A 15,617-nucleotide genomic window follows, 5' to 3' on the forward strand; every position below is an offset into this window, starting at 1 on the left:
ACTGAATTTCACAATAAAGCTAACGTAAACTGATATTCAATTCCTTCCTCCCTTTTCACTCCTGTATATTAAAATAATGTGTTGGTGAATTAATCGATTGATTAATAACAATGCGGGTTTAGGATGAGGCTGGACGCTGAAACCTCCTTCATATTTCTAAAGTCCGTGTTTGAGCTAATTCCAGAGCTGGAGCTACTTCCTGAACCTGACAAGCTGCTGTACATTTGCTAAGCTTGAGAGGCTGTCAGTGAGTCTGTAGACGAGTCCAACAGTACTTAGCTGGAGAAAGAGCAGCCCTTCTGATCTCCAAGGATTACCGTGTGTGTGTGTGTGTGTGTGCGTGTGTGTGTGTGTGTGCGGTTCAGGCCCTGGATGGCTTAAGATGGACTGTATATTAGAGAGGAATGCTAAGAGTCTCGGGAGTTTCACACCTTCCTCCCCTCTAAAACGCAGCCGGCTAATGAGAGAGGGAGAGATGTGAAGAGGGCGAAAGAGAACGAGATGGAATACACAGACAGGCTGTCTCCCCATCTCTGACGTATTGACATGCAGGCCATGTATGGATGTGTGTGGATGTGTGGATGTGTGCGAGTGCGTTTGTGCAGCAGTAGGCTGCTGGGTTAGAGGATAATTGCCAAACCGTTGGGACCTGAGCTCTGCCCGGCCTGTCAAAGCAGGCGTGACAAAACCTCCAATCAACCCTGCAGCAACCAGAGAGGGAGAGACAGAGAGAGAGATCATGATAAAAAGAGAGAAGGAAAGATAGAGGAGGGAAGACAGGAAACAGTTTTTTTTAAGGAAAGGAAAAAAAAGGAAACAATTCCCATTCTTTGCATATTTTTACCAGGATTTTGTTTTGCATGCAGATGCAGGAAGCGCCGTAAATATATATTTTCTTTGTAGCTGTTTGTCTGTGCGACCTTGTCCGGTGGCTTTGGAGCGTTCGACCAATTGCTGCCAAGGCTGGAGCAACAGATCTGAGCCGTGATTGGACTACACCGCTATAAATGAGCTACTGTACACACACATGAACAGCACATTGGTTTTCGCAATAACAGGAAATGTGAAAATTGAGTACAGTAGGCAAGGATGCACATATCCAATACATCAATACACTCACAAGCACACAGAGCAGTATCGGTATGCACACACACACACACACACACACACACACATACAGCCTGTGGTAGCAAGAGAATCCTGTGGTTATTACTGTACTGCCGCTAGGCTGATGGTTTAAGGCTAGCCGCAGCTCTCTCAAATACACTCACTGATTCACACACTCGGTCACACAAATGTGTGCATGCGTGTGTGTGTGTGCGTGCACAGCGTGAGTGTCACCCACTCCCTGGGGAAGCTGGTGGTTTCTTCCCAAAGCGCTGCAGGGGAAACCTAAACACAGAGAGGAGGTTGGCGGCGGCTGGTGTCGGTGGTTTGAACGAGGAAATTGAATTCTGCTGCTTTGAACTTATACGCTGAATTTTAGTTCCCACAACAACCAAAGATGAAACAATTTGCAGTAAAAGTAAGATGTGTGTTATTTTTTTTGCTCTTTATTTTCAAATTAAGGAATTAAAATGTTGCAGTTGCACATCTTCTCACCGGTTTATGTCCGCAGAAAATAGAGATACTTATTAAAGTTTGTTTCTTTAGGATAGATTTATGACCAACACAAAACCATTCTTATATAATCAGATTTCAGTTTGTTTAAGGGTCTCTTGTCATTTTAAATCCAAATAAGCTGCTGCTGGCCACGCCCCCAACTCAATGTCTACACTCGCACATAAAAATGGCTGCAAACAGAAGCGCAACAACTGAACATCTTTGAAAAGCAGAAGTAGAGCTTCCTGCACGACCAATAAAAATTCAGTAAGAGGTTTCTGGATGGTAAGTTAACAACAAAACACTTGCCTTTTCCAGCAGCCATTATGCGGTGGTAAAACCAGCTGATAAAATGTGCTGGAGCTTTGCTTGGGTTGTTAGGTAACGCACTAGGCTTCGCTGAGGTTGCTAGGTGACAGTCACCGCCTGCTGATTTGTGATGTTACATTTAAAAGGTTTTTGAAACTGCTCATTTTCCAGACACCAAAAAACCTTAACCTAGTGCCAAAAAAAACTGTTCTATTTTTTCTTCTTAAGTGCTTGGGCTGCTTTTAAAAGCAAATGGAAGTATAAAAAGGTGCAAAATGTGAATTTTGTGTAAAAGGTTTCCTTTAAGACCAGGTGAGCGTTTGTGTTTCAGGTTAATATTAATTATAGCTGTAAAAAGAAAAGCTTCAGTTGTACTGGATCAGTTCAAACTCTTCAACAAACAACTATCATCTCAGAAAACTGCAATCAGCTCAGTTCAGAAAGCAAAGAGGGTAGATGGATAAATATTCATATTTAAATATACAACAGAAAGATTAATAATATTGCAGCAAATAAACGGCAGAATCAAAATATGGAGTGATAAAACTTGAAATTGGACATTTTTACAGCATGTCTGTGTGTTTCTGTTAACCTGTGATGGGAAAAATAATAAGCTGAGTGACTTTGAATGATGATTATGTGCTATTTGACATTAGCATAACACTTTTATTGTACTATTAGCTTAAAGTGATTCCAGGTAATTTCCCCTGTTCTCCATTTTCTTGCACCCATAACTCAAGAAAAGGTTTATTTTTTTGCAAATATTCATAAGAACGTTCAAATCTTATAAGTTTTTTCAAAGTACTGTATGTTTCTTAAAAGTTTGAATTGCACTCTATTTCTGTTTTATTATGATTCTGATCCATGTTTTTGCCACTTCTGTCTTGTAAAATATGAAAGATCATCAACTCAGAATTTTAATTGGAGACATAAAGCCAAGTATTATCATAGCAGATTGTGGGTCAACTTTGAAAATTTCCTTAAATCATCAATTGTCAAAGCAGGTTTAATTCACTGTTGGTACAAAACTCCCTGCTGCAAAAGTCTGGCTCAAAATGACCCGAAATGCAACAAGTATGAAATGAAAAGAAGTGAAAAGACCAGAACATGTAACATCTTAAGTACAGATCATTTCCTCCATGCTTCTTCTGGGAGGCTTTAAGTGACAAGTTAACAAAAATCCCTTCTTATTAGCTCCCGATTTGTTTTTGTTTCTTTCTCAGCACATTTTAAAATGTTTGATTCATAAACCCTGCAGTAGATTTATACACAATACGGGAAAAACTGTTAAACTTAATGTTGATACATCCCAGTCTTTTTATTTTGCTGATGTGCAGCCTTTTTGACTTTTCACCTCTCAGCACAAGTCAAACTCCCCGTGCATGGCGCTCAGACGCCGCTCTACATGCTGACATCACAGGAGACGTCAAATTAAAAAAATATTCAACCTCTTAAAACCTATTTTAGCGTATTTTTGTCTCCTGCTGAGTCGGTTTTAGAGAAAACTCTTTGAGTTCAGGAGGTTTGTTTTTGTTGGTGTAAAATATGATTACATCCTGGTGTGTGTGCATGCCTGCGTGTGTGTGTGTGGACCGAGGTCACCTTTCCTCTCTCTCACCCTGGGAGTGTGTGTTCACAGGGTGTCTGTGCTGAGGGGATCTGGGGTGAATACAAAGTGGAGCCTCACTGGGAATAAGCTGTCAGATGAAACACTGAGGAACTACTGAGAGACACAAAAAGAAAAAAGTGTGTGTTTTTGTGCGGGCTTGTGTGTGTGTGTGTTTGGGATAAGGAGCGTAATCATGAGTAGCGATATCCCACTTGTGTTTTGTTTGTTCATGTGTGGAAAAGTTCCTCCACGTCTCTGTCCCCTGTGTGCGTTTCTATGCATGTATTCACATGTTTGTATGTTTTCTGCTTTGCAAACACACCTCTGTCTCACTGGCTGTGTGTGTTTTTATGTGTGTGTGTGTCCAGGGAAGCACTAGTTGAAAGGGAGAGCCCTCACTCTCCACAGACCGACTTAGGATTCTCTCTGCCTTCCCGAGAGTTCACTGCACCGGCCTGCGTGCTGGACTCTCAGTCCACTCACAAACACACACGCGCACACACACACACACACAATCTACCTCTTAAGCATCTCACTCACACACTCGCAGCCTCTCAAAGTGAACCATGCACTCTTGAACCTTGTTACTCGGAGTTTGTGCAAGTTCAGGAGGGTTTCGAAGATGGAGGAGCCTTTATATTCACACAAAGATGGACTCACTGGTGGAAAACCTCAACCAGCAGATCACACAGTCAGAGCTGCAGGAAGACGAATGAAGCGTTTTCTGATTGATGCAGGATCTTTTTGTGCTGCTGCTGTTTTTATTTGGATGAGGGGTGTGGTTAGATTTTGTCTGATTCAGAATTGCTAATAAATCAACTTAAACTTCTGTGAAAGTTGGAGTGGAATCTCTAGGAATCAAAGCTGCATCCTCTATTCTCATGAAATGAAAATACAAGTCCAGAAAATGTTTACAGATTCTCGAGCACACCTGTTGTAATTTGATTTAAACCATTCCTTTCAGTAGGTATTTTTGTGAATGTTTTCCACTCAGTGTAAAGGTTAGCCAAACAGTTCTGAATATACTTTGCACAAAAAAGTGAATAAAATTTTTAGTTGGGTCGATTATATCTTTGTCTTAAAAGGGAACCTGTTGCACATCTCCCCTCCCCCCAAAACAAACAAACAAAAAAAAACACCAAACTGTTAATGGGATCAGGCACTGCGCTGTTACCTATCAACCCCAACGAAGCCTAGTCCGTTACCTAGCAACCCAACTAGAGCTGCAGCTCGTTTGGTCAGCTGGGTTTACTGTGCTGTACAATGACTGCTGGAAAAGACAAGTGTTTTCTTTTTTTAACTTATCATCCAGAAACCACTTGCTGCATTCTTGTTGGTTGTGCAGGAGGCTCCACTTCTGATTTTCAAAGATGTACGGTTCTATAATTGTGGATCTTTTCAATTTCAAAACCTGGTTTCTAGTTCAAGCAGGACAGAAGTTTCTGTGTTAAAACAGGAAGCCTTAAGTCCATTTCACCACCACTTCCCTGTGGAGTTCCTCAAAGTTCAATCCTCGGCACGCTTCTTTTTTCAGTGAATCTTCTCCTCCAAATGTAGTTCTAAAAAAAACATAAATATAAATCAATGGAATCTGTAAATACACAATAAATAATAAACCAAGAATTAAAGACATGAAAGAAAGAATAAGTTAAAGATCAAAACAGAAACAAAAGCACTGTGGGATCAAAAACATCTATAAAACTTTCTCCTGAAGACAGTTGGCTCATATTTCAGTCAAATTTTATGGGATTATTTTTTTTTTCCATTATGTCTTTGCCAATTAAAAAACTGTTTAAACAAACTCTGATTAGAGGAATGGCCAAATGTCCAGTTATGATGATGGTAGAAAGTTGGGGAAACCAATCATTTGACCAATCGGTGGGAGTGTAGCTGTATTTGAGCTGATATGTGTAATTTTAATCATCAATAAAGTTTACAATGATTTTTTTTATTCCTAAAATATATTGATTCAGAGTCATAATCGTTAAACCCAGTGATTCAGATTCATCATATAAAAATATCCCATGAAGAGTGAATGTAAACCTTGACTGTACAGCAGATTGATTTTTAATTAGGTCTGCAAGCACAATGTAACTGCAGAAGCTTCCCGTTGTTTATTTTTAACTCTCTTCACATGCAGCAACAAGCAGCACAAAATCTGTCAGAATGAAACACGAGGCCCTCAAGTGACTCTTCCTGCCGCTTTAATTTGAGCTAAATATTACTCAAACCGCTAAAACTGGACCAAACTTGAATCAGAAATCCTTTCCCAACATATATCCCACGATTCACCTCATTTCAAAGAGCAGTTAGGATGAATGCTGAAGACTCAAATCAGATCACAAAACATGTCTGCTGTCCGTCCCTAATGCGCAACGTGGACAGAGATAAAAGGAAGCTTTCATGTTTCCTGCCCTTGCCACTTGAGATTGCAAATGTAATATAAATGATGGAATCGGATGTTTTTGGCAGATATTACATGATTTTATATATAAAAAAAAGTTATTTTCTGTGCTTTTATGAAGCTTTATTTAGTATTTATAGCTATTTTTAGATATCAATTAGTCTGCTTTGTAAGTTTTTCGAGGTAATTATGCGGTTTTTGTAGAGGATTCGGTGTCTGTTCGCTCTTTAATGCTTTTCCAGCTCAGTGGATTCAATGTTTCCGTGAGTTTTATTGAAACGCACCGTCAGGAACTTGTTGGTTATTAACGACGTACGCACAGACGCGGGGAAAACGGGGGAGCTATGATAACGACACTGCAATAAGGAAGCGTGTGCATGTGTCCCCCAGGTTAAAAAAAAAAAAACAGTGGAACATGGAATCAAATCTGAGCCAACATCCTGAGATTGTTCCTGTTGATAAAACGATATCATTAAATATAAATGCAGAGTGTTTCATTCCTGATGCCGCGGGCTCGCAGCGTCGAACGGGAATGCTTTGAATCCAAGGCTGGAAATTTCCCCCAAATCATCAAATCTGACAACAAAGGAAAACTCAAATACACTGCCTTAATGAGTTAAACACACACACACTCACACACACACACACACACACCCACCCTCGCACATGTTCTTGATCTAATAAGTCTTTAAAGCATGTTCCTTATCCATCTGGCTACCGACAGGAACACACTCACACACTCTTTTTGTACGATCAATCCACATCAAACAGTCACTCATTTAAATATTCATATAAGGTGTTAGAAGATGGCTGGACGGTCTCTCCCTCTTTCGCTCTCCAGGTGTATTAATAATTCCCCCTGTCTATCCACCACACAGAGTTGGAGGTTTTTCCCTTCAGACAAAGTTTCTAGAAGTTTCTATAAATTAATAAGAGTGTGTTCTCTGTGAAGCCGGCCGCTTTGAACCCAGCGTATTGATCTTGCAGGTGAGTCGGCTGTGCCGGATCACGACTTCAAACAGAATCCAGCGTTCCTGCGGAGAGGCCGGCCCAGCCCAGAACAATACCCACATTACCCCTCCATATGACCGGTCCAATCTGGGAGCCGGGGGTCGGGGAGGCGGACGGGAACACGTGATCCGGATCACGGCGGAGGTGGGAATTTGATCACAGGGATTTGCAAAGGAGACCTGGAAAAGGGAGATTAGGAGAGGTGAGGGAGATGTTTGGGGTGAAAGTTCAAGCAGTTTTAACAGAACACATCCGCCTCACGGAGGTCGATGAGAGGAATTTAATTCGAGGAGCGGATTAAATGTTTCTAGAGCAAATGTGTTGGTTCACCTGAAATAAGACAAAATTAACTTACAGGTTACTTTTCAGTAAGAAATAGCAGCTTATTTTAAGTCAATAATTCCTTAATATCGATTAAAAAAAGACTCATTGGTTGATTATTTCACTTATTGGAAAATGTCTTTATGAGTTAAATAAGCTGCAAGTGTGACTAGTACTTATATTTATGTAAAACAAGCTCTTATATCTCGCTGAAAAGTCACTTGGAAAGTTAGTTTTGTCCTATTTCAAGTAAACTAAGATGTTTGTAATATTTTGTGTTTTTGCAGTAATGTGCCTGGAATACACTCAGTATCATTCCTTTAATGGTAAACTTGGATAAAAAGTAGATTTTACATGCACAAAGCAATGACAACGTTTAATTTTTCCAGCTGTTAATAATGAAGAACAGAAAACATGCAGATTAGCATCTCTAAGACAGGGTTTGGCTAAAATATGGGATGCTGATGATGTCAAATCTTGTTTTCCACACTAAAATACTTGGTTAGATTTTGTTTCTGTTTGCAAACATTTTCACTCGCATTTCTATTTTTTAAGGACATTTTTGAAGTTGATTTGTTAGTTAACAAGTTATCACTTTTATTAAACACGAACACAAAACAAGGTTTCTGTTAGAGTCAAGATAGTTTGTCTGTGAACGTAACACACCTGGTTACGTGCTTTCGCTGACTGCTGCCAGTCATTATGATTAATGGTTGCTTTCCAGTCGCCGCCGCATCTAAATGACAAGTTTGGTTTCTATCCTTGTCTGTTTGTGCATCCTATGGGCATTTTAAAGTGAAATCAACTAAATAAAAGCAACATTAGGTTACCGATGTCCGATTTTTTAACAGGTTTTGGTTATTTTGACGTCCGAAGAGCGTGACGTCACGTGCAAAAGCTCAATAGAAAACTGAAAAATAAAAAGGTTCCAGACACATGGATTAGTATTCATACAAATAAATTACCTTAATGAAGTTTGTTGCACCGTTCAGTCCTCCTGTGTGTGTGTGAGTCAGACTGAGGCTGTGGAAGAGCTGATTAGCGGGTCGGCGGGGCTGATCAGTATTTCCTCTGTGTCAGAGCTTTAGGGAACAAATCCCAACATTAACCCGGCTCTCATCTGCCTGATGGAGCGCTAGCAGCAGCCTGCCAGCCACAGGCCGAACACTCAGCTACAACTGCAAGCTAAGGCGTGCCAATCCTCCTCAGACGGCGCCTCATTGTTGTCTCATTTCAAATCAAACCCACATTTGATCACTACAGAGCATCTAATGCTGCTCTCAGCATCAAAGCTGACGGGCTGTGACACGCGGCGTTTAATAAGCAGTCTAAAGTTTGTCAAAATCTGCGTGACAGAAATGACATTTAAGTAGCACCACTTGAGGGGGAAGTATGCGGATTTATATGGTTCTGTGGAGGAAAAAAACGTGTAATAAATGCATCAAAATGCTCCTTTTAAGAGCTGACGTGTGCTTCGTAAAGACCCAGGAGGAAAACTGACACATAATTGTTCTGACTTTGACAATAATTCATTTACCGGCACAAACTGGATGTTGGTGGGTGTAGAAAGGAGACCTGTGATCCCCCAGAAGGGCTGAAATGAGGCCAACAACCCTTCTGACATGCAGTCCTCTGGTGATAATTACCATCTCATCGCTTAACATTTCCAATTCTTTTTATTTGTTTTTGTTGAAGTATGCTACAGAAGATTTACAATAGGAAATCCCTCCACTGGAGCGTTCCTCTTCAAAGTTTTTACAGGGTTTTTGTCTGAGCTCGTTAGTTTACTGGGTTGATCCACGTGGGCCAAATTATGAGCTAAAAAATTAGCTTTTCACCTCAGAACTGTCACTCATCAATCCTTCATTTTGACAAGAGCTTAACTCGGTTACATTTCTGAAACTATGAAAGTTAAAAGCTGAATTATTGTCATGTAAACACAGGCTCATTCCTGTGAGAATATTCATAACCCAGTTTAGTTTGAACCCGCCTTTCTTCCAGTCTGACTTTTCTGTCCTAAACAAACCAGGATTAGGACCACAGATATGCTGGGACACATTTCTAATCAACAACAAAATGATCCGACATCTACTTTAAAATATACTTAAAATATCTGGTGCTTGGGAAGAAAGAAAAACTAAAACTGTCTCTGCAGATCAGATTACGCTGCGAACTCACAATTTGCTTTATTAAAGTAAAAGTTAAGGACGTTTATGAAATGTAAATCCATGTTTTAACCATTTATTTATTTGTCTGTGACTGAAATATAAAGATCATTTAGAACAGCAGAGGTTGAATCAAGTAATCTATTTTACACATTTATTAGAAGAATCATTTTTAACAAATATTGATCCTGTATCTGTTATCATATGCAGTAGATTTACAAAGCATTATCAGGATTATTTGATTAAATGTTTGTGTTTTAACAACGGTTATAAAACATGGAAACATTATTATGTTATAAATATACAGAATGTCTTTAGATTGTTGACTGGATAATAAAAAATAATAAAACCTAGACTTTTTTTAGCTTTATTTCACGTTATAATGTTATTCTCTTATCAAAACCTCGCCTAAAGTGTTTTTTATTCTTTGATAAACCCTTTAATTTCCCATGGCAACCATCCAGGATCCATAATCACTTTCTCCCTCCTCCCCTGCATCGTCCCTGCTCCGCTCCTTCAGACTAGCGGCAGCAGTAATTAGCAAATACCTGGTGGAACTGCGTATCTGCAGATCTCATCATAGTTTTCATCAAACTTCTCAGTGCAACTCTCTGTGTCTATATGTTCTGCTCCTTAAGTCAAATAAATTTAGCCAGTTTTAGATTTTGAACCTAAATGTGAGTTTGTGAAAGATAATCTTACAGCAGTAAGTTAACTTTTTATTAGTTTTGTCAAACCTCCAAATGTTTTTAGTTTAGCACTTAAAAAACTGAAAGAGAAAAAAAGCAGGAGTGGTAATTATTTACCACTCCTGAATTTTATATACATATATATGTATACATATATGTGTATATATATATATGTATACATATATATGTATACATATATACGTATATATGTATGTATATATGTATACATACATATATACATACATATATATGTATACATATATACATATATGTATACATATATGTATATATGTATGTATACATATATGTATACATACATATATATATATATATATATACATATATATATATATATATATATGTATATATATATATATATATATGTATATATATATATATATATGTATATATATATATATATATGTATATATATATATATATACATATATATATCTATATATATGTATAGATATACATATATATAGATATATATATGTATATCTATACATATATAGATATACATATAGATATATATGTATATAGATATATGTATATCTATATACATGTATAGATATACATGTATATATATACACATGTATATGTATCCTGAGACGGAAGTGCGTTACATTGATCTGACATTTTGTTCACTGTAAATGTTTCTGAGCTGAATTTAATAAAATTTATCAGATCAGAAATTTTGTTCCTGCAATTTGAAACAATAATTTAAATTATTCTAAAGTAAAATATGCAGTTATTTTAACTTCATATTTTGAGTGAAATAATAGAGAAATTTGGCTCTTTAACTAGATGAGGGCAGATTTTTTTTTATTATTGTGAAATAAGTATTTGTTTTAAAATGATCCTAAAGTAAAATAAGTTATTTTAACTTGATATTATGAGTAAAACAATAGAGAAATGTGGCTCTTTAACCACGTGAGGACAGTTTTTTTTTCTTTTTATTGTGAAATAATTATTTGGTTTAAATTGTAGCATTAAGTTAAAACTCACAATTCAAGATTAATGAACTTAAACAATGTTTAGACAACTTGTCTCTGTTGTTTAATCAACTTCATGAACTTTAATTTCTGAGTTAAAACCAAAACAATTTCCTCGGGTGGACTTTCATTTTCAACTTAAACCACCTGGAAATGTTTTACAGTGCGGGTTTTATTTTCTCTCTGTGCAGTAAAACTTGTGAATCGACACCTAAACCTATGTTTTAATTTAAAATGTATTGATTTCAGGTGATTATTGTCAGGGCGGTGAGGTTTGAGGGCGGGGCTCTTATGTGTCAGCGTTCATTTGAGGCTCCGCCCACCGGGACTCGACCCAGAGTGGATCTGCTGTCAGCCGCTCATCACTCAGTCCGTTTCATGTCCGCCTTTTTTCTCTGCTCATGAACGAGACGCTGCATCCATACACACCAGTGAGGTTTCTTCATCTTAGAGCTGCAGTGCACGAGTGATTTTTTTTTTTTCTTCTTCTTTGCTTTGCACTCACACACACATGCAAGCCAACCCCTATGTTGTCGGCCAGGGGGGCAACATGAAAGAGACTCTAGCTGTGGGCATGAAGAGCCTGGAGACTGGAGAAGTCCAGCAAAGGCAGGTGGAAAGCCAAGCGGCCACAGGGAGCCTGGAGAACGAGCCGGGTCTTAAGAACAAGGCGGGCCTGGAGAACAAGGTGGGCTTGGAGAACAAGGTTGTCCTGGGGAGCAATATTTGGTAGACCGGGGAGAGAGGTGCAGGTCCATGAAACGAGACCGAAGGTGATCCTGGGGAGCGTGGAGGACCTGCAGAGTGGAGTACCGATCAATTAAAAGAGGATGATGGTGGTCCTGGCGACGGCCTTCTACCCCAAAAAGCTCCACAGAAGCAAAACGCAGAAACTTCACAAATGTCCGATTGATTCCCTTAAACGCACCGCCTGCTATTAGTCGGTCCTCTTAACTATTAACATACTGACTACAGGCTCTCCGCCGCATGCAAACAATAAAGTTCCTGAACGAGACGACGTCCATGTTTTATTGGCTGCAGGCGGTGCAGAGGGGAGGGCAGGGGGAGGCGGTGGGATGTGGGCAGGAGAACACAGGACTGCCGCTGTTGCCTCTGAGGCAGAGATTGGCTTCTTACTCTCATCTGCCCGTCAGAGCCCTCCTCTGAGCTGCCAGTCAGAGTGACGGACAGACGCTTTCTGGATGCAGGAGAGAAGTTTGAAGGAGCCGGTTGATTGAGAGTGGTTTCTGACATCTCAGTGCGTCAGGCTGGGAAAGACAATCCTGCATGTAAACACACACATTATATATATATATATATATATATATATATATATATATATATATATATATATATATATATATATATATATATATATATATATATATGCATTAAGGCTGAAACCATTAATCGGATTAATCATGGCGTTTTCTGAAAGACCACAATCAGAGCAGAAATTAAGTCAAAACTGTAGAGAAAATATTAGTTTTCCATTCAAGATTTTTAAAAGTTATATGTTCTACCCAGAACTCCTCGAGCGATTATCATGTTTCAGCTTCACTGAGTTCAAATCCTGTGAAAGAATCTCCAATTGTTAATCAGTTAATCCAAACATAATCAACAGTTCAGTCCTGCACTGAACTGATTTTGTGTCAAGCAGAAAGAGTTGAACTTTTCACATGTTGTTAAAATTATATATTTATTTTAGCTGCAGGTGATCAAGAGTACACTAAAGGAATGCCACGTTGTTGCATTTTAGGCAATTAAATGTTTATTTTCCTGCCTAAAAACAGAATTTAGTTATTTATTTGAATCTTTTAATGTATTTAAAAAAAGTTTAAGAGGTTAAATCACCAACGTAATTGATTACTAAATATGTACAGATCTGGAAAACATGAAGAGACCACTTAAAATGCTTTCTCTGGTTTTACTTTTTACAGGTTTACGTTTGAGTAAAATGAACATTGTTCTTTTATTCTATGAACTACTGACATGTCTACGAAATTACAAGCAAAAATGTATTTTTTATTTGCAGAGAATGAGAAATGGTCAAAATAAGAAAAGATGCAGTGATTTCAGAGCTCAAATAATGCAAAGAAAACAAGTTTATAGTCATTTAAAAACAACAATACTGATGTTTTAACTCAGGACGAGTTCAGAAGTCAATATTTGGAGGAAAAACCAGGAAGTTTTCAATGAAGTTCAGTGCAGTGGGCTCTTAGGTTTTAATGTATTTCTGTTAAATGTGAAGCTCTACTTACAGCAGACTTAGCTTAGCTTAGGTTAGCAATTTTCTTCCATGAAACAAGGCCTACCACCAACAATATCACATCTAATACTCACAAAAAACAAAACAAACAAAAGTTCCTAAATAATTTACAGAATTAGAGGAAGTTGTAATAAAAAGCACAAATAGCTTAATCTGGAGTTGTTTACTAAAATTTATTTTTTTTTTAAAACAGAAATTTAATATTTTTAAAAAATGTGTAAATTGAAGATAATGAGTTCATGAAATGCAGTCTGAGTGAAAGTCCGTGTGTGTGTGTGTGTGTTTGTAACCTAATGAGGACAGACAAAAGAAGTCTGTAGCTCAGAGCCAATTGGGCCGAGAGAAGCAGAGCATCAGAGACAGAAAGATGAAGAGGGGAGTGCAATAGTTGGGGGTTAGGGAGGGTTCAGGCTGGTGGCAGCCAGTGCCTGAGGCAGGGTTTTGGGGTCAGGCCCCCTCAGACAGCCACACCGGCCCCCCGGGTCCCGAGAGGGGGAACACCAGAACCGTGCTGGCCGAGGGAGGGGCGCTCAATTAAGGCAGGATTCAAGATTTGAGCTTGGCACTTCAGAGGAGAAGGCCACCTGATACCGATGCACCTCAAAGATCATCCTCCACCCATCAGCCCTGTTGAATTCACACAGATTTCACTCTTTAATATATGCAACTTTATAATTAATAACTGCATATTCTCTAAAGCTGAAGTATATTAACTCTGTCGCTAAGTTTCACTGGCTTCAGGAAGAGAATTACTGACTGTGAATGTATGAAAATAATGTAGTCAAGCATTTATATAACTGGATTTGATGCTTTTTAATTTTCTCCCCATCATTAAAAAAATCACACGCTGTTCAGATTTAAAGATGGCCTGTTCATCAGGTTGGAATGGGTCAGACATGTTCATTACATGTTTTGCACAGAATCTGATAGGTATTTTCTCAAACCTACATAAAAAGAAAGAACCACAGACAACGTATATGAGTTTTCAACCAAACTTCTGCAGAAGGAGACACAGTGAACTGCTTCTCCAAGCCGCTCACCATGTGTTCTGAAAACCTTCAGTTTGTTTCTCTTTTATTAGCAAGAAGGGTGTGAAAAGGAATGGAGGGGGTGAAACCACACATCCTATCTTCACAGTAGGATGTGGATTGTAGGATGTGAATTCAGAAACAAAGAAGGGGGACACAGAAATTTAATTAACACACAGATAGGTTTACAGCTCAGGAGTATCCTAGGAAGATCTAAGTCACCATCTGTAAAAACATGCTTGAGATTAAGGAAAATTTAATTGCGTCTCCAGTTTCAACAAATTTGAACACTAAACGTCTAAATAGAAAAACAACTAGTAACATAAAATTAGAAATGTAAGAATGACAACAAACATAATTCTAACAGAATCATTCCTAGATAATGAGAGTGTAGTCAGTTCTTCCTATTTTGAGCTCCTTTCAGAATGAGCTGTTTTAAGCCTCTGTCACTTTAAGTCCAAATTAGCTGCAAACAGATGCATAATTATACAGCCATTCATCTTTGAAAAGCAGGAGTGGAGCCTCCTACACAGCCAACAAGAATGCAGCAAGTGGTTTCTGGACGGTGAGTCAACAACAAGGCACTTGTCTTTTCCAGCAGCCATTGCATACAGTGATATAACCAGCTGACCAAACATGCTGGAGCTCAACGTTGGTTGCTAGGTAATGGGCTGGGCTTCGCTTGCTAGGTGAGAGACAATACCTGCTGATTTGAGGTATCCATTCTTAGATTATATTTTAGTCTGGTCAGTTCTGCCTTTTTTGAGCTCCTTTAAGACTGAGCTGTTTTGGAGCTCTGTCACTTTAAATTCAAATAAACTGCTGCAGGCCACGCCCCACAACTTATTAGTTACCCTCATATGTGAATATGGCTACAAAAAGATGTGCAGTTTATGCAATCCTACATCTTTGAAAAGCAGAAATGGCACCTCTTGCACAAACAAGAATGCAGTAAGTGGTTTCTGGATGATAAATCAACCAAGAAAAAAAAAAAACTTGTCTTTTCCAGTAGCCATTGTACAAGGTTAGGTAACAGGAAGGCTTCACTGGGGTTACTAGATGACGGGCAGTGCCTGCTGATTTGTGACGTTATATTCAGAAAGATTTTGAAATGGCTCATTTTCCAGACACCAACAACTTTAACTTATTGCCAAAAACTGGCTGGCTGTTTTTTAAGCACCGATTCTGTTTTTAGAAATGGTAGAGACCCAAATG

The sequence above is a fragment of the Poecilia mexicana genome, unplaced genomic scaffold (genome assembly GCF_051168715.1).
Source record: "Poecilia mexicana isolate PSO_F unplaced genomic scaffold, ASM5116871v1 scaffold_21, whole genome shotgun sequence".
NCBI lineage: Eukaryota > Metazoa > Chordata > Actinopteri > Cyprinodontiformes > Poeciliidae > Poecilia > Poecilia mexicana.